At 45.0% G+C, this 19,099-nt stretch overlaps 1 long non-coding RNA gene across 1 annotated transcript in view; it reads right to left on the reverse strand.

Moving 5' to 3' along the window:
- Positions 1-16,439, reverse strand: part of LOC144753652 (uncharacterized) — a 427,248-nt gene extending 410,809 nt beyond the window's left edge. The window contains exon 1 of the long non-coding RNA XR_013594456.1: positions 16,221-16,439. This is a non-coding gene — a long non-coding RNA (uncharacterized LOC144753652). The remainder of the gene's footprint in view (positions 1-16,220) is intronic.
- Positions 16,440-19,099: the final 2,660 nt, after the last annotated feature.

Genomic DNA, 19,099 nt, shown 5'->3' on the forward strand with positions numbered 1-19,099 from the left:
TTTGTGTTTTGGCAATCTCGGCCTGATTGCGAAGTTCTCTTAGATGGTCCATACATAGTTTTTTCAATTGTTTCTTCGAAATGTCCTCTATTGACGGGGGTTCAAGAAAGTATTGCTCCCGGTCAATGTCTTGGAGGAATTTATGAATATAATTGAGCCAGGGTATTTTCCTCCAGTGGACTAGGCCAAGGCATTCGGTGATGATGGATCGCGTGATGTGGCTTTCAGAGTTGCACCATATACGGTGCCAGAGTATAATGGGCTGGCAACGTATGGTGTCTGTCACATAGTCCATTCCTAACTCCCGATGGGACACAAAGATTGGGGAGCTTTGGGGGAGGGCTAAAACGTATTTAATAAAAGCGTTCTCCGTTACCTGGAGCTGGTCGATGCTTCCGTAGCCCCAGATGCCTGCTCCATAGGTGGCCACACTATGGCATTTTGCGTAATATATTGTTAGCAATTCCGATGGAGCTGGTTTGCCAAGTTTTCTGGAGAAGGCACTTAGTGCTGAAACTGATCGACGGAAGTTGAGATTTCTAGTTTCAATAGCCTTGCGCCAGGTCATTGCATCGTCCACAAGTATACCCAAATATGGGTATACCGATGTTTTTTCCAGTCGATTTTTGTTAATATACATGGATCTTGAACGTCCGTGCTTTGGACCAATGGTCATTGTGAATGTTTTTTGGATATTGACTTTGAGTCCCAATGAATCCATAAATACCACGTATTTGTTCAACTGCCGCTGAAGTTGATTTGCTGTCCGGGCCAGGATGACCGAGTCGTCGGCATAAAGGAGGATGGGTATTGGGCGGCGTGCTATCTGTGGAAGGTCCTGACTCCCTTCCAACAGTGCTTGTTCAATCCCATTGGTATATAGATTGAACAGGAAGGGAGCCAGTACACACCCTTGCCTTACTCCCCGGGTTATTTTAAAGGGGCGTGATAGATCTCCTGCAATGCCATAACGGACTCGGCCTTCCGCGTTGCTGTAAAGTTCCCTAAGAAAAGCTAATGCGGATGGATCCACTCCGAGGTTTGCCATGATCTCCCACAACTTGGCATGCTGGACGCAGTCGAAGGCCGCAGTAAGGTCTATGTAAACCAGATAGATTTTTCCTCCTTTCGCGCTGGTATATTTTCCGGCCAAGAGGGTCAGGTTTAGTGCCTGTTCCACCGTCCCGAGCCCCTTCTGGAAGCCATATTGCAGGTCTGTGATGATGTTGTTTTCCTGGGCCCAAGATTGTAATCGGTCCAGGAGTAATCGACCTGCAATCTTGCCTGTGGAATCCAGAAGGGAGATCGGCCGGTAGCACGCGGGGTCGTTGCGGTCCCCTTTCTTGAATATTGGTAGGAGGGTGGAAGTAGACCACGATGGAAAAAGGCCGATTTCGGTGACTGCTGTCATTACCCGGGTAATTATTAATGACATCTGCGGCATTGTCTAGGAGGGGCGATCTGATGATCTGCCAGAATGTGGTACTGTCTTTTTTTAACGCACTCTCGTGAAGTTGAGACCAAAGGTCTTGCTTTATCTGGCGCCTTCGCTTTTTTCGGGCAGTATTATACTCTTTCCTCAGGATTGAAATTTTTTGAGCGTCTCTGGGTTTCTGTTGGAGGGCTTCTTTGAGTGTCGTAAGGGCCTTTCTGCAGTTAGAATCAAACCATCTCTTTGTTGGAGGATTTGCTTTGTTTGCAGTATATTTGAATAGCTCATCCCTTATTGCTCCTTGGATTTTATGGAAGGAGCTAACTATTAGTTCTGGGGAGGCCTCTGCAGACAGACAGGCCCTTGACCATGGTTGAGTTTTTTCAAGAAGCCTTTGTGAGGTAACTTCGGGGTCTATCTTTGACCATTTTATGACGTACCCGTTCTTCTTTTTTAAGGCAAGTGATTGCTGGTCGAGAGGGCTGATTTTTGTTTCGGAGGAGCCCGTTTTTTCCATAACTAGATCCACACTCAGGGGGTAATGGTCACTAATCGGGCTAGACCCTACTTTATAATTTTTAAGTGAACCTTTGCAGGTGTTTGATGCCAGAATAAAGTCAATAGTTGTCATGCAACCACGCCCATGAAACGTGGGTTGAAATTCCTGGACCGGGTCGACTAGTTCATTGGCAAAGTCTAGGTCCAAGGTGAACAAAGTTTCGTTAAGCTTGTTCCCACTATGAGTGTGTACAAAGTGTGGGATGGGGTCTCCGGATTCGGTCTGTAGACCGCAGATGCCACTTTCATGGTTTGGACATATTGTTTGGTTAAAATCGCCTCCCCAGATAAAGTTTATTGTCGAGTTTGGATTACCATTTTGTAGTGAGGATATGTGATCTAGCATTTCGTCTAGATAGGTACAACATTCCTGGGAGCCTGAGTTGTTATAATAGTTTATGATTACGAGTAAATTCCTTGACACTGTTGTCTGATGAGTGAGTAGGATAATTTGATACATGGATGTTTCCTTTATCAATTTAGCTGTTAGTGGTAGGATGTTAGAGAGATAGATTTGGAGCCCGCCTTTTGGTCTTCCCATTATACTTGGCGTTGCTTTCGTAAAAAATGACTTATAGCCTGCAAGATGGAGTGGGGATGTACGCCAGGTCTCTTGTAAGCACAGGATTTGGTGGCTCCTTACTGCGCTCAGCCATAGAGGGCATGATATTTTTTCCGTTAGGCCTGCAACGTTCCAGAAGGCTATGCCTATGCTCATAGCCTCTTTTTGTTCCGTGATGGTGGATACTGTCCTTGCATTGGTGTGGATTACGATAGTTGTGTCAGAGTCGATGTTTGATCTTTGGCTGATATCTGATTCTGCTAGGTGAGGACTGGTTAAGAGATTGTTTGTATCAGGACTGGTTAAGAGATTGTTTGTGTCAGTCGATAATGCTTTTGGTGAGCAGGGCGGCTCTGGTAATGGTGTAGGATGCTTGTTGGCGACGGAATGGTTTACGGACATTGCGTTGCGTTTGTTAGGTGTGTCCATGAAAGGTCAATCGACCATGTCAAGGCACTCAAAACGATTGTTGGTCTGGAAGCCATGCCATCCTTCATAAGCATGATAGGGTCTGTCCTGCCAATAAGGTATTTGGTGTTCGACGTATCTACCTCTTGGTCCTCCCCTGTCTAGGTAGTCACGTGGGTACTCCCTCTGATTCCGTGGGGTTTGACACCAAGGATCCTGATTTCGTTGGTTTTTGAAATGATCATTAGGATAATGGTGCCATTCCCATGGTTGAAGGTTATGGTGTTGTTTAACTGGGGGATAAAAGAAGGAAAGATGGCAGGCATCTATTCCCCCTTTTTTCTCAAGTTGGGGCCATGCACAGATATGGTCTACAGTTGCGGGATCTTTACAAGTAACGATGATACAGTCACCGCGTGATACTTTCTTTGTTTTGCCTATCCAGGCTACCCTTCGGGCTGCAGTAATCCCTCCCGAGAGATGGGATTCAAGGGGTCTGTTTATGCTGAGCCACTGCATGGCCTTATTTTTAAGTGACCATGCAGTTTCTGAGATGCCATCAGTTAACTCGGGTACTCCTGTTAGGACGATTGTGAAAGGAGTAGCTTCCGGAGGCAAATGAACGGGACGCCTAGCTGTGGGAGGTTTTTTCGGCGTGGTTTTAGGTATGGGTGTGTTCTTGGATGTATTGTTAGGTGTTTTTTGTGAAAGCGATGGATTCGAGGGCTGAGAGACAGGCTTTTCTACAGTGGTTCTACTGCAATCTAGTTTAGCTGTTGGTCCTGGTGTACCTATCATGGCCTTGCCTGCAGTTACTACTTGCTGTGGTTTGGGATGAGGTGGTTTCTCCTGCTGGGGAAGAGATGTGTTTACAGTGGGTTTGGGTGCAGTGGACGGTTGTTTTAGAGTCTTTTGTACTGCGAGTGTTGTATTGGAATGGTTAACTGCTTTCTGTACATGTGATTGATTTTGTTTTTGTTTTATTGGTGGGTGTGAAGTGTTGCGTTGACCCCTTACATCGATCCGGGTATTCGTATCTAGAAGGGTTGCCGAGATTATTGTTAATTGAGCTTCAAGATTCCTAATGCTTAGTTGAATTGGCTTTAGGTACTGATATAATAAGTCCTTAGTTGTAGTGAGAACTTGTGAGGTGATTCTGCAGGTCTTGCATTGCTCCGGCATATTATCGCTTGAAATTGCCTTGTGGGGAAGAATTGAATCAGAAATGTGTAATATGCTATTAGAGGTTTCCGAGTTGGAATGGGTTGGTTTAGGTTCCTGGCAGGGGAAACTGTGTGTTCCTTCATTGATTGGTGATTGAATTTTTGAGGTTTCCCCACCTCTCTGGCATTGCTGGGAAGAGTTATCTATGAGTTGGGTGTCTCCTTCGATTTGGCAACCGGCAAGGTCGGGAGTTGCTTCCAGATCATCCGTTGTTATTGAAGGATCCGAGTCGGAGTGAGTGACCGACAAATCGACTACCGATGGGACTGTGTTTAAGTCTGAGACAGAAAGAGACACGGGAAGAGAGCAGTTTTGGGTGTTTAGATTGATTGGAGAGGTGGCATTCGCTATTGCGCCTAATGATGAGCGCTTGGCGTTTGCACTTATGAGGTCCATTGAAACTCTCTTCTCCATTAGGGCTATACTTTGATTTATTGTGTCATTTACCCGTGATATGAATAAGTCAATTGGGCCAGTTACTCGTGCTACCTCCTCGGCGTGTTTTGATTTGGAATTGGAGGCACTGCGGGTTTTAGGCGGCATGATTATTTGTTTCTTGGTCGTTGATGAAAGAGAGTAAGCCCGGTCCGGTCTCTTCCGGGCACTAACGGGCCCGCCCTTGGCCCGGGCTTCGCCCCGGGCTGCGTCCCGCGCGCGTCCCGCGCAGCGGGTGCCGCGAGAAGTTGTAGCAGTCTGCTGGGGGCGGGGCACTGGAAGGGGGCGCGGCTCTCACAGGAAGAGGACCAGCTGGAGATGGTGAATGCTGGTCCTCGCAGTCCTGGGGCCGGCGCCTCGACCTCCTCGGCGGCCTCACGTTCTCTCACTCAGCAGGGCTCTGACCAGGAAAGGTTGTGCTACTCCTGTAGCTAGAATACCGGTGGCGGGAGCAAGAAACAAGAGTCACAAAAACGGTGTGTCTTCCACGAGTGGCACCCGCGCAGCGGGTGCCGCGAGAAGTTGTAGCAGTCTGCTGGGGGCGGGGCACTGGAAGGGGGCGCGGCTCTCACAGGAAGAGGACCAGCTGGAGATGGTGAATGCTGGTCCTCGCAGTCCTGGGGCCGGCGCCTCGACCTCCTCGGCGGCCTCACGTTCTCTCACTCAGCAGGGCTCTGACCAGGAAAGGTTGTGCTACTCCTGTAGCTAGAATACCGGTGGCGGGAGCAAGAAACAAGAGTCACAAAAACGGTGGGTCTTCCACGAGTGGCACCCGCGCAGCGGGTGCCGCGAGAAGTTGTAGCAGTCTGCTGGGGGCGGGGCACTGGAAGGGGGCGCGGCTCTCACAGGAAGAGGACCAGCTGGAGATGGTGAATGCTGGTCCTCGCAGTCCTGGGGCCGGCGCCTCGACCTCCTCGGCGGCCTCACGTTCTCTCACTCAGCAGGGCTCTGACCAGGAAAGGTTGTGCTACTCCTGTAGCTAGAATACCGGTGGCGGGAGCAAGAAACAAGAGTCACAAAAACGGTGGGTCTTCCACGAGTGGCACCCGCGCAGCGGGTGCCGCGAGAAGTTGTAGCAGTCTGCTGGGGGCGGGGCACTGGAAGGGGGCGCGGCTCTCACAGGAAGAGGACCAGCTGGAGATGGTGAATGCTGGTCCTCGCAGTCCTGGGGCCGGCGCCTCGACCTCCTCGGCGGCCTCACGTTCTCTCACTCAGCAGGGCTCTGACCAGGAAAGGTTGTGCTACTCCTGTAGCTAGAATACCGGTGGCGGGAGCAAGAAACAAGAGTCACAAAAACGGTGGGTCTTCCACGAGTGGCCCTCACCACGTCTTCAACAAGGCCGACGCTGTCATCGCACCCCACCTGCGAGACATCATCAACACATCCTTCGACACCACCATCTTCCCTGAGAGCTGGAAACACGCCGAACTCAGCGCTCTACTCAAGAAACCAACAGCAGACCCCACCGACCTCAAGAATTACCGCCCCATCTCGCTCCTCCCGTTTCCAGCCAAAGTCATCGAGAAGACCGTCAACAAGCAGATGGCCGCCTTCTTTGAGACGAACGGATCCCTCGACCCCTCACAGTCCGGCTTCCGAGCCAATCACAGCACCGAGACCGCCCTCATCGCCGCCACCGATGACAGCCGAGCCCTGATGGACAATGGAGAAACAGCGGCCCTCATCCTCCTAGACCTCTCCGCGGCTTTCGACACGGTCTGCCACCGCACCCTAGTACAGCGCCTCAACAACGCCGGAATCCAGGGGAAGGCGCTGGAATGGATCATCTCCTTCCTCGACGGAAGAACACAGAGAGTCCGCCTACCACCGTACAAGTCAGAGGCCACCGAAGTCACCTGCGGCGTCCCCCAAGGATCCTCTCTGAGCCCCACCCTCTTCAACGTCTACATGAGCCCCCTCGCGGCCATCGTACGCAAACACAACCTCAGCATAATCTCCTACGCCGACGACACCCAGCTGATCCTCTCCCTGACCAACGACCCCGCCGCCGCCAGAGCCAACCTGCACGAAGGGATGAAAGAGGTAGCCGAGTGGATGACGACCAGCCGCCTGAAACTGAACTCGGACAAGACGGAGGTCCTCATCCTGGGCTCCTCACCCTCCGCCTGGGACGACTCCTGGTGGCCTCCCGCCCTGGGCACCGCACCCAAACCGACAGACCATGCACGCAACCTGGGCGTCATCCTGGACTCCTCCCTCTCCATGACCAGGCAAGTCAACAACGTCTCCTCGGCTTGCTTCAACATCCTACGCATGCTACGGAAGATCTTCTGGTGGATCCCCACCGAGACCAGGAAGACCGTCACCCAGGCCCTCGTCACCAGCCGACTGGACTACGGCAACGCCCTCTACGCCGGTACCACCGCCAAGCTCCAGAAGAGACTCCAGCGGATCCAGAACGCCTCAGCCAGACTCATCCTCGACATCCCACGAACCAGCTACATCTCCGGACATCTGAGAGACCTTCACTGGCTCCCCGTCAACAAAAGAATCACCTTCCGCCTCCTCACCCACGCACACAAAGCCCTACACGACCAAGGCCCGAGCTACCTCAACAGCCGAGTCAACTTCTACGCTCCCAAACGCCACCTCCGATCAGCCAACCACGCCCTCGCCGCCGTCCCCCGCATCCGAAGAACGACTACAGGAGGAAGGTCCTTCTCCTACCTGGCCGCCAAGACCTGGAACTCCCTCCCGACCGACCTGCGCCTGACCCAAGACCACCTCTCCTTCAGGAAGAAGCTGAAGACCTGGCTGTTCGAGCAGTAGCGGCACCCCCAAGCCCCCCCCCCCCCAGCGCCTTGAGACCCTACGGATATGTAGCGCGCTTTATAAGTGTCACTGATTGATTGATTGATTAAGTATGCTCACGCATTTGAACTCTGTTTTTTCAATATTGCCCCTTACGTCTCCACTCTAATCAAGGGATCGGTGATGTATGCCCTATGCAAATACGCTATTTACTTGCTAAAGTAGCCTAAACCCGACATCCATTTTGAAACCATGTCTATTCTTTCTGCACATGTCTCTCTCTGCTTGCCTGGTATCCACAAAGCCCTTTAACACAAATTTACTCTTCTTCAGCCTGTGCTCACAAGCTGGCGATTAAGATAAAAAAAATGACATTGTTTAGGAACTGGTTGGCACAGTGTGGTAATCATATCCTACCTTTATTTTCAATATCCAATTTAGTCATTCATGTCTAATAGCTATTATTCATGTCACATGGAACTGTAGCATGTAATGTGGAATTCACTGATGCAGAGGCTTTGGTTTCAATACAGCAGAAGCATTGGAGTTTGCCTCAGCTCGATGCCTTAGCTCTCTGCACAAGAATTTCTTTTGAAAGAGCTGAAGACAATAATGTATGGTTTGACCAGAAGTGTACCGAATGTGCTTCTGAGAAGCGCAATGTTTGTGTGCCTCCTCAAATGTCCAATGTGGGTAGAACGATTACCAATTCTGACACGCACCAGATAGAATCTACTGTACAACAAATTCCAGACTGTTTCACTACTGATGATTTTGTGTTACAAAGAAGCAGTACCAGGGTACCTAAAAAGTGTGATGATTACATTTTGCAAAATCTTTTTTTTCCTTAGTTTTCCTAAAGGATACATTTGGTAATCGTATCCTACCTTTATTTTCCTTATAGAATTTAAAAGTCAAGTAACTCTAATAGGTATTATTGATGTCACATTGAACTGTAACATGTAATGTGGAATTCACTGATACAGGAGTTTACGTTTGAATCCATCAAAACAGCTTTGAGTTCGCCTCAGCTGGATGCCTTAGCTATTGCACCAGTGGTACCATTTATGGCACTTAAATAAAGACACTTTTTATATAACTTTCAAACTCCATCGCTTTATTACACACAGGCACTTTCTTACACACATAGAAGAAACAAAATAGAGGATTATCGGTCAATTTATCAAACCTAATACATATGCTCAGGAGGAAAAGAACATCAATCACAGATCATGTGGGTAGCACCTGGCTTCGAAACAAATCCCATCAGCCCACCACTTTCGCGGAGCATCGTCATCTGGGAGATGGAGGAATGAAATCTGTGTTTCCACACTACCCGTAGGATGGCTGTACAACACTAGACCTCTGTCCAATAGTTGGCTCAGCCAAAAGTGCTCTCAAAATACTAGTGCTGATGGTGTGCAGTGCAAAGTGAATGTGATAGCTAAAAAGGACTATGCGGGTGAAAAATATGTTTATTCAGGATCGTCCAAATGTCATAATTAAAAACAACCCGATAGTGTGAAAAAATGGCTATCTTTTGGCAATAGATGAAAGGTCAACATGTTTCAGCCGTAAAGGTAACAATGACCGGCTTTCTTCAGGACCTAAGGAGAATAGTATGCTACTGCAATATTATATACAATATACAACAAAATTCTGAAATCTTCTTAAAAGAGTAAACACATCAGTGGTTGAAAACCACCCTACCAGGACCTGGTGTGAACCCTGGTGACCGGTAGGTACGTATGTAATCTTCTTTCCTGGAATACTGCAAAAATTATAGAAATCGTGATGCTAATAGATGAACATACATCCTCCTGAGCAAAATGAATAGTTTGATGCTTGTTTCAAAAAGTAAACAACCAAGCCCAAAAAGTTGCCGATCAGAATTAATTCATAAAGATAGTACTCTTTTTTCTCGGCCCCCCTTAATGAATCACCCCCAAACATAGTAGCTGATATGAACTAAGAATTAGTTTTGAAAATTTCATGAAGATTCATCCAACGACGCCAGAGTTATAAGCAAAACAAAAAATGCTCTTCCGATGGAAACTTGGACGTAACTATAATCAACTACTACATAAATATAAAAATATACATATATATATATATATGTATATATATATATATATATTTGTAATGTTTCACATAGAAAATGTTGATTTTTTTATTGTTTATTAATTATTTTAAAGTAAAAACATATATATATATATTAAATTGTATATATGTATGTTAACATTTATTTAATTACATTTATTTGTTATATTTGCTCAAATCTATATTAAATCTAATGTATTTTATCATTTAATATACTAATTATTATTTTGATACATATATTAAAATTGATATTTTGTACAACTATATTTTTTACATCAATATTTATTTTCTCTATATTTTTGTACGTACCTTTATAAATATAGGATGTCGATATTTTTGACATTGTCATTATAACTCGATATTTGTGTATGAGGATATTTTGGGGGTCTATATTTTATCAGTGAACCATTGGCAGCATATTCAGCACCAGTTTCAATAAACAGAGGTTTCAACAAAGTTTGTCATGCTTGATGTAGGTGAGGACAGACACACACAATATGCATTAGAGAGTCTTTAAAGCGCTACATAGTCTACAGCAGTTTGTTGGCCATTGCTGTATGCCTCTTGGGGTGTTGTCTGTTGTTGGATACCTGCCTAGTCTTATCTTATGAAAAAATTCCCTTATGAATGGTTGAAGGTGAATCCGTAAATAAGGTTGAATTTCAAGTTTTGAACTAACTTAATAACAGTCCAAGATGCTTTTTTACCACTAAGGCCTCATTAGCCAATTTAAAAAAAAAGAACGTTTGTTGTATTATTAAACAGGATTTCATCACAGAGTTTGTTTGCTCCCAAAAGCCCGGAAGGCTGGAGATGAAAAGTATGTAAGACCTCCGAACAGTTGTAAAATCATATTTTGTAAGTTCTTCTCAACACAGGTTTCCCTATGTGTCAGGGTCAGCTAAAACAGAATATGTAAACTTTTTTAAAACCGGACTGTCTCACTAAGATTTGGCTTAGTCGGCTGTTTTACACTCAAATTTCTGCATTGCCAATGTTATTCAGGATCTTCGAAGTAGATTTAAAAGCTTTAATTTGTAGTTTGTCCAAGAGTTTGGAGTTAAGACCTCGAAAGATTACTGATCCGTAGACCAGAGAAGGGATCAGCTTGGCCTTCGTAACTTTTATTAATTAGTGAAGCTGTTTTAGTGCCTTTAATAAGGAAATGGAACATGCTCCTCACTGGTTTGTTTTTACCTGCTGGGTAGAAGCACAGATTGGTGTAGTCTTTAGCTCCCCCACAAGTGTTGTTAGGACACCCAGTACCGGGCCCCCTTTACCTTTATCCAGGAGGATCAGAGGGCAACCTGTGGTCTCTCGCATGCGATATGGCAGATTAATGCTGGGCCTCTTGAAATTGATGGCTCATGCATAAAGAAAAGAATATTATTCAGACCGGGGAATCTGTTGAAGTATAATGTAATGAGAAGTCTACTCTGAAAGAGGAAAGTAAGGTCTGAAGCATCTGGCCGTCGAAAGCATATTGCTTGTTTGTGGACCTGTCTCTATATTATTTTAGAGAAGATCCTAGAAGAACATTATTTGAATGCCCTTGGTATTACATGAGCTACTGCAAATCTTACTGCCTGCCAGTAGAGATGGCAGTAACCTACCTTGTTTTGATTAAGAGAAGAGTCAGCCCCATTTTAACATGCCCCAGTGGGGGTTGGGTGAGTTACAATTTATGTATTTTCCGATATTGTTTAACAACTTTCATGATCTTAACCCCTTAACAGTTGAGGCTTTTCCACCCCAGGGCTGATCAGTTTTTGGCTATTTGAGGCATTCTGCGCTTACCCCTCCATAACTTTATTCCACATAAGGTATCTACAGCAAATTGGTGTCCTATTTTCCCAGGATCATAGGAATACTACGGGTACCCAAGATATGTTGATTCCAATGGAGGAAACTGAGAAAAGGGCCAAAATGTCTGTTTTTTTCTCCAACAAAATGGCTTCAACAAACAGTTTGCTGTGCTAAAATCACCACATTCCCAGATTTCCGGAAAAAGCAGAACTGAACAAAAAAAAACATTTTTTTAACCACAGTTTTGGCATTTTTATAAGAGAAAGCCCATTTTTTCTAATTGTCGGTACTTTTAACCTATTTCCAGTTTGTGGTGTAAATTGGTGCGAAGCCCGTGGGTGACCCTGGAAAGCTACATATGTTTGAAAAGTGGACACAATTCTAAATTCAACAAAGGGTCATTTGTGTAGATCCTTTTAGGTTTTTCCAAAGAAACTAACTTTCAAAATAAAATATATTGAATATGAGTAGTGAACAGAAGCCATTTTTGACAACATTTGTATCTGTAATTTCTTGTCACCATGGCCAACTGAAAATTGTGAATAAAAAGCATGAAGGAAACCTATCTAGCTCTGAAATGTACAGCAGCAGTGGTGATTTATAAACCTTTGAATTTATGGGAATTCATGCTAGTATGTTACTCAGAGGGAATTTTGCAAAATGTCTTCATTCTTCCACACAGTCGTACTTTTGCAAGGAAAACATGCAGAGAAATGCAATTGGTAATAATCTACTACCCTTATTTTTCACATGCCTCCCAATAAAAAATGGTACCTCACTTGTGTGGCTGTACCTAGCCCTGTGACATAATACACCCCAAACCTAACCCTTCAGACATATTTTGCCAAGCAGAATACATGTTTTTTACAATGTGGGTTGCTGCGCAATTTGGGCCTTAGCTCAGTTGCCACCCAGGAAAATCAGCCAACCATACCAAGACATTTGTGAAAACTAAACATCCATGGGTGTCCATTGTGTTGAGCTAGCTACCGTTCACAACCACAGACACATGCGAGAAGGCACAGAATGGATGTATCAAGGTCCGACTGAATATACAAGCAAGAAAGGAGCAAAGCGGTCCTCAGTTATGAGAGGCAGCGCTTGGAAAGGATTAAATATTTTGAAGGCAGCTCTCTACTGCCTGTTTTGGTTTAAACTTCATCCGTTTCAAATTAGAGCCTTGAAAAAGCCCAGGGGGCGAAACGTGCGTCAGCTGCTGTTGTTCTTCGTGTTCTGAAAAGTGAAAATAAAAGTTAACGGAAGGACCTGATTCAAGACTTTGCCTAATTTTCAATTGAAAGGACATTTGACCAGTGGCATAATTGTAACATACCCTGTGGAAGAAATTCCACTCTATTCTTCTTGACTTCTTTGTTGGATTATAGACATAATGATCGGGTGCGCTCAGATGTATTGTGGTTTACTGTTGTTCTAGGCCGTTTAGTCCTAGGTAAGAAATACCCTGGTGAGTGGGTATTGTAAGATCATATGAACACCCCAAAGAAATACTGTTGAATTAATAATCTAGACTTAGTTTTATCAATAGATGTGCAGATCATTAGGCAAACCCACAAAGCTTTGGAAGTAGTCCACTGTGTTGATATTTGTTTGGCTATCATCAGGTGTTCTTGCCCAGAAACCCTTGCAAGGTGGTGCGACTTGTGGAGAAGTGTGGCTCACTGGTTAGAGCAGGCAGACCCTGAAGCAGAGGTCGGACCCGGGACCAGGGTTCAATTCCCAACGCGGCAGGGTCTCGAGCTCGAATGTCCACTGACTCGATAATTCTCGCTTCGGTGCCTGACCTAATCATGGGTTCACACTCTGCAACTCTGGGCATTAAGCTTGCTTAATCTCCACAACGGCCCCCCGGTGGCGGGATGCCTGGCTTTCACCTTGGGGATGCCCTGTAGGGGCTATCTCACAGGGAAAAGCCAGGACGGGTCCCCAAGGCAAAGCGCTTAGAGACCCCTGGGTTATAAGCGCTATATAAATCCAAACATACATAAACATACATACTTGTGTCATTCAAATGAGGGTTTTATCTTGAAACCCTTGCAAATATCAAACTGTGCCCAAAACACACACATTTCCCTTACAATTTTGTGAGGGTAAATCTGGAATCTGTGGGAACCCTTTAATCTTCTACCACTCAGCAGTCCCTCAATGTTTCCCGATAAAAGCAAGTGTGGTGGGCTTAGTGCCCATGACAGGAAAAGGCCCAAAATGCAACATGGCCACATCACCTTTTTGTACTGAAAACTGCCCTTTTTAAAAAATGTGGGGGTAGCTGTACATTTTTTAATCTAGTTCATCCAGCATCCAGGGAAACATACCAAACCTGCACATATTTAAAAACAAGATACCCTGGGGAGTCCAGAGTGATATGACTTACATGGTTCACCCCAGTATTTCTTTACCCAGAAGCACTTGCAACCTTCAAACTTTGGCTAAGATACATTTTTCTTACATTTTTGTGATGGAAAGTTCTGAAATATGTGGGAAACCACACATGTCTTGTGGTAAAACATTTTATCTGACACCCGATGCTTCGCTCGAGGATGGCTCACTCATGTAATGTGACCTGCTTAAAATTTGTCACCTCGTCCCACCCCGGTAAGATAATACTACAAGTGCGGACTAAACCTCATGTTGAGGCTTACCTGAGGGAGTTCTTGGATATCTCTTATCTGGATAGGACTGTGATCCAGTTGAATGATTAAAAATATCTTAGGACAAACCACAAAAGTGTCCTTTATTTTTGTGGTATCCCAGATATACTAAAAGTTTACTGAGGGTGTAACTACAGAAGGCATATAGAGGTTCAATGACCGCCATGCGTCTCTGTATATGGGTAGATATTTGCCTATATCAACCCAAGTCCTCGGTCAGATCTCACTAAACGAGCACACTGAGTGAAGCATCAGGTTGTCACACCAATCTTTGTGTTAGTGATTAGTAATTGAGGGCAGGCATGAACCCACTAATAACCTGTAACTCTTCCCTTGTGTGATAAACATTTTTTACCTCACATGTGTGGGTGAGCATACTGCTCTTGGCAGGAAATGGCCCAAAACACAATGTGGAGACTTCAACATTTCCTGTCAAAAAGTGACCTAATTTGGCATTGGGGCAAGCTGCAATATTTGGGCTTCGTTTCAGCGGCCGCCCAAGGAAACCTACCAAACCCAGATAACGCCTAAAACTATACACAAAGGGAGTCCAGGTTGGCACGCCTTTTTTTGTGTGGAGTTTTATATAGCACAAACTAGACCCAAACGTATCAGAGTGTTTTACATGAGCACCAGTTATGTTACAGAAGAACACAATAATTTTTTATTAGGCATGGAGAAATTAAGTGATTTGCCCAGATTCACAGGCTGTTGAGCGTCCCTGCCGAGACTCAAACCCTGTTTCCCGGCTTCAAGGTCGACCGCTCTAGTCGTTAGGCCACATCTCTACCTTATGTGGCTCTCACAACTGTTTCCTGCTCACAATGCTCTGAAAATCTCAAACTAAAATTGTAAATTCTCTTTGCGTTTCTGTGACATAAACTTCTGGAATATGCAGGGATCCACAACATTTCTACCACCCAGCATTCCAATAAAAACACTCCCCCACTTATGTTGCTGGGGTTACTGCCGGTGACAAGAACAGATTAAATCAGGGTTATTGGGTATCCCTCTGCGTCTCCCTGACCTTTCTTTGATTAGTTCCTGTTCCAGAACAAGTGGGGGAACCCTGGTTGGTATGAGGTTTGTAGATTCCTGCAGATTCTGGAAGTTTACATCACAGAAATGCAAGGAAAATGTGCAATCTCAGGCACAATTTGAGGTTTGCAGGGCATGTTCGAAGTAAATGTAATATCCAGAGACCCATTGGAACTCTTTCAACATGCCTTTCTAGACAAGAAGCGCTCAGTAAAGCAGATCCATTTGTTGATAGCTTTCTTGTCTTGATTATGTTCAGCATATATTTTTTTTTCTTCGAACATTCTATGTCAAAGCCTTTAGTCTCCCAAAAATATTCTTTATTATACATAAAACAGGTTTTCTTTAGTGCATTTTTTGCAAGGCTAACATTGAATTCAGTTGTGGGTAATATGGCACATGTCTCTCATTTAAAGTGCCCCTTACTAGTACTTCTGTGTCCTCAAATTACAAATCTTTCATCATGTTGATGAAGGGATGGCATCTCTTATAAAGTATGGTGTCTCCAATACAAACCAGTTTAAGGAAAAACACAAAGTGAAGAAAAAGTATTTTCATAAAGCCAAAACCTGAGATTGTTTGAAATTCCACAGGTTTATCAATGTTGATAACAAATGAAGTGGTGAACTACCCCAGTGATTTGTTTCCGTAACAAAGAATGGTCAATATTTTCTTTTTTTTATGAAGTTTTGTTCAAAGGGCTTAAACTTAGTCAGGGCATATCTATCATATCAATTGTTTGCGTGGAATTCCACTCTACCCTAAGGCGGTTCCAGGAAGGAGCAAGGTTGCTCACTGCTCCAGACACATATTTTTGGGCCCTTGTGAAAGAGGACATGTATGCGCCATCACATACCTGATTTCGCCCGATCATGGATACGGTTTATTCCCAGTAGGAGACCTGCATAGTTTGCAGTTCCACGCAAACATTTGATACGATAGATACACCCTGACGAAATTCAACCCCTTTGAACGAAGCGCATTGGCTGAGGCTTGTTGCACATACTTGTTGGATTTTCAAATGGGAAGGACGCCAGATGGCGGATTGACGCAGTCAGTGGGCAGCGGTACACAGTGGAGCTCCCAAAGCTGAGAGACTGAACGAACATGAAGTAATTATACAAGGGATTGGCAAGAGGAATAAGCAGCGAAAAGAAAGAGAAACTCGTATTTTTAACCCAAAGACGGAAATATTGCCTCGGACTAAAAACTTACTTGAACTTTTTTTGGAATCGCTTTCTGGAGTGGGTTCCGACGTGTTTCAGCTGTATGCGGGTAATTGGATTAAGCTTCCCGCCTTCCATCAGAGTAGCCTTGTGTTTGGCGGCTCGGCGCTCATCGCTACGGCTGGGACTGTATCTTTTAGACGAACCGTGCTGGCAAGTCACTGGGGCGCGTCACAGATTGCAAGGTATGACTCCGCCGAAAAGCATATTGCGGAACACTCGAGCGATGAGCAAACGACCGGTAAGCGCCGCCAGCGGTACTGAAGGGGCGCAAGGCTCTGAAACACAGAAGGGCAAGCTAATTAGCGGGAAGCTTGGGAGGCCGGTATTGAGTTTTTTTAAGTCAGGGTGTTCAGCTGGGCTTGTCTCTTCTGAAACAGGCTCAGAGGAAATCGACGGAAATCAATTAGCCTCTATGGTTATTCATGCGGTAGAGGAGCAACAGTGTAACACTGCCAACGCGGCTGCAGACGGCAAGAGCAATAATCTTAAGCTACACGGCAACGCAATGCTGAAGGCTTTGGGGCCAAATAACTGAAAGCACTGAAAAGTTTGAGCACCAAAGGAGTTGTGATACCGATGCTGATTTTAGGGAGATACAACAAACTCTGGAAGTCAGCTTGCAGAGCCTGAGTGAGATACTGTTTGGGCTTAAGGATAACCAGCAGGAGATATGGTATAGGGATAAGTTAACTAGCGATACAGTAGTGAAAGGCAGTGTGGAGGAAGATGGTTTAAGGCAGTATGCCTTAGACACAGATGCGGACGGCAGCTTGGCAGAGGACACTGTACAGCAGAGTGCCTTAGTTTATGGAAGTTTTTTAATACTGTTCTGGCTGGTCGGGGTGTACAACCAGAGGGCTGGAGCGAGACTCAGAGTAATAAGGATCCGATAAGGGCCCTAACACAGTGTTTAGAAGCAAACCCCATGGGCAGACAAAAGGAAAGATCCTAGATCTACAACAACAAAGGAAGGGCAAGAAAGTAGAAGAAAGCCTTCAGCGAGTCACATGATCAGTAAGCCAAAGCCAAAGCAAGAGAGGAACACATAATTAGTACGCCCCATACGGAGGTGGGTTCAGTCAAATGGAGGAGTTAAAACACTGATATCCAGACTGTCGTACACAGGGGTAGTAGATGATATCTGTGGGACACTAAGACTATCATCTGGAGAAACTCACCGTGGGGAAACCCTGGTGAGTGAGGGGACTCAAAAAAGAAATATTATTTTCTCTCCATCTACATCACACAGATATTCCAACCCCAACGAGTGTTGTGAATACTAAATACTATTTACCTACAGGCCAGGTTTCTGACTTTTGTTTTACAAAAGTTTTTTTGTGTATTGCTAATTATAGGAGGGTGAACCTGGCCCTATTCTTTCCCCTCTTTCTTCCCCTTTTTTGAACTAACGTCTGACACAGCGCGCAGCTGGGGGAGTTTCTCCTTTTGGAGTAATTAAGTAAACGTACAATAATACACTTTCCCACGCATGGTAGACAGACATAACATACATGATGGCAGAAATCACAGGCCTCACCTATACAGAGGAAGAAGTAGACAGAATAATAGCATCCATGCTACCTCTAGCTGGGCCTACGAGTAGAGATACTAGTGAAGCAATTCAATGTTGGGACGAACTAACAGAGCTTAAACGTAACCAAATAAAAAACATAATCCATGGCGTCATGAAGAGTGAATACTTGAGAGCTAATGCAGCACCACGTGGGCTCATAGTCAGAAACAAACCCTTTATTTTTCAGAAGGACCTAGCCTTTAAAAAAGATTGGTCCCTGATATGCTGGCACTGAACCAGGGACTGGCTAGTCCTGATTCTTAAGACTGCAGCACGCCTCTCTGAAGAGATGAAAATAGATATCCATGACCTAGAAGTAAAATTGAATACATATCAGGCCCCATGCAGAACTCAAAAAAAGATTGGAAGAACTGAATAAAACTATGAATGAGTTTGAAATCACACTCAAGGACACAAAATATGTTAAGTTCCATAAGGATAAAAAATCATTTTCCCATGAGAAAGTGTATCCTTACATTAAAGATGATTACACCCCCACAGGAAACAACCCTGTTTACAATACAGAAAGTGAGGTTTCAGATACTGGATCAGATACATCAGATTCCAGTTCTAACTGCTACCAGACTAGGAACAGAAGACCAAGAGGTGGTAGAATGAGAAACAGAGGTGGTTATGGATGGCCCCCATACCAAGGGGCTCAACCCTTCGGCCCACCGCCACAATACTTTTATGGACCTCCACCCCCTTTTCACCAATCTTTCGAACAACAACCATATCCTAATTGGAACAATGCCCAACCTCTGGAACCTCAACAGCAGCCTTTTTTAGGGAGAGGCAAGCTTCCCCAAAGAGGAAGAACAAAACGAGGACAACAGGTGCAATGGGCACAACCTCTAGAAACCAACAGGAGTCACACGCGCAACATGGGACCCCTGAATGTGCCAACCACCAGCCACCAGTGAGTCTTGTGGTTAACCTATCTGATACCACCCTTACACCAGACCAGACAACTGTACTATAGAAAGGTCTAGGCTTTGTGCTCACAGCTGACCATAACAAGTTTAAACTATGCTGCGAACTGAAGGAGTTCATTCGCAGGATAAAGCTTGAGATATTCTTCAAGGATAAAGCACAAAATAACACTACCAACAGCGACACAGGACTAAAGAAAAAAAACAATTTGACCCCCCCAGCCAGTAGCATGCCAGTTGAACTACTGGCTTTCGAAAAAGCTGTCTTGAAAAAGGTGACCGAAATAGATCAAAAAATGATAAAAACCTTTCACAATACCAGCAAGAAAGAGAAGGAAGCAATCCTGCAGTTGTCAAACA

The sequence above is a fragment of the Lissotriton helveticus genome, chromosome 5_1 (assembly GCF_964261635.1).
Source record: "Lissotriton helveticus chromosome 5_1, aLisHel1.1, whole genome shotgun sequence".
In the NCBI taxonomy this organism is placed as follows: domain Eukaryota; kingdom Metazoa; phylum Chordata; class Amphibia; order Caudata; family Salamandridae; genus Lissotriton; species Lissotriton helveticus.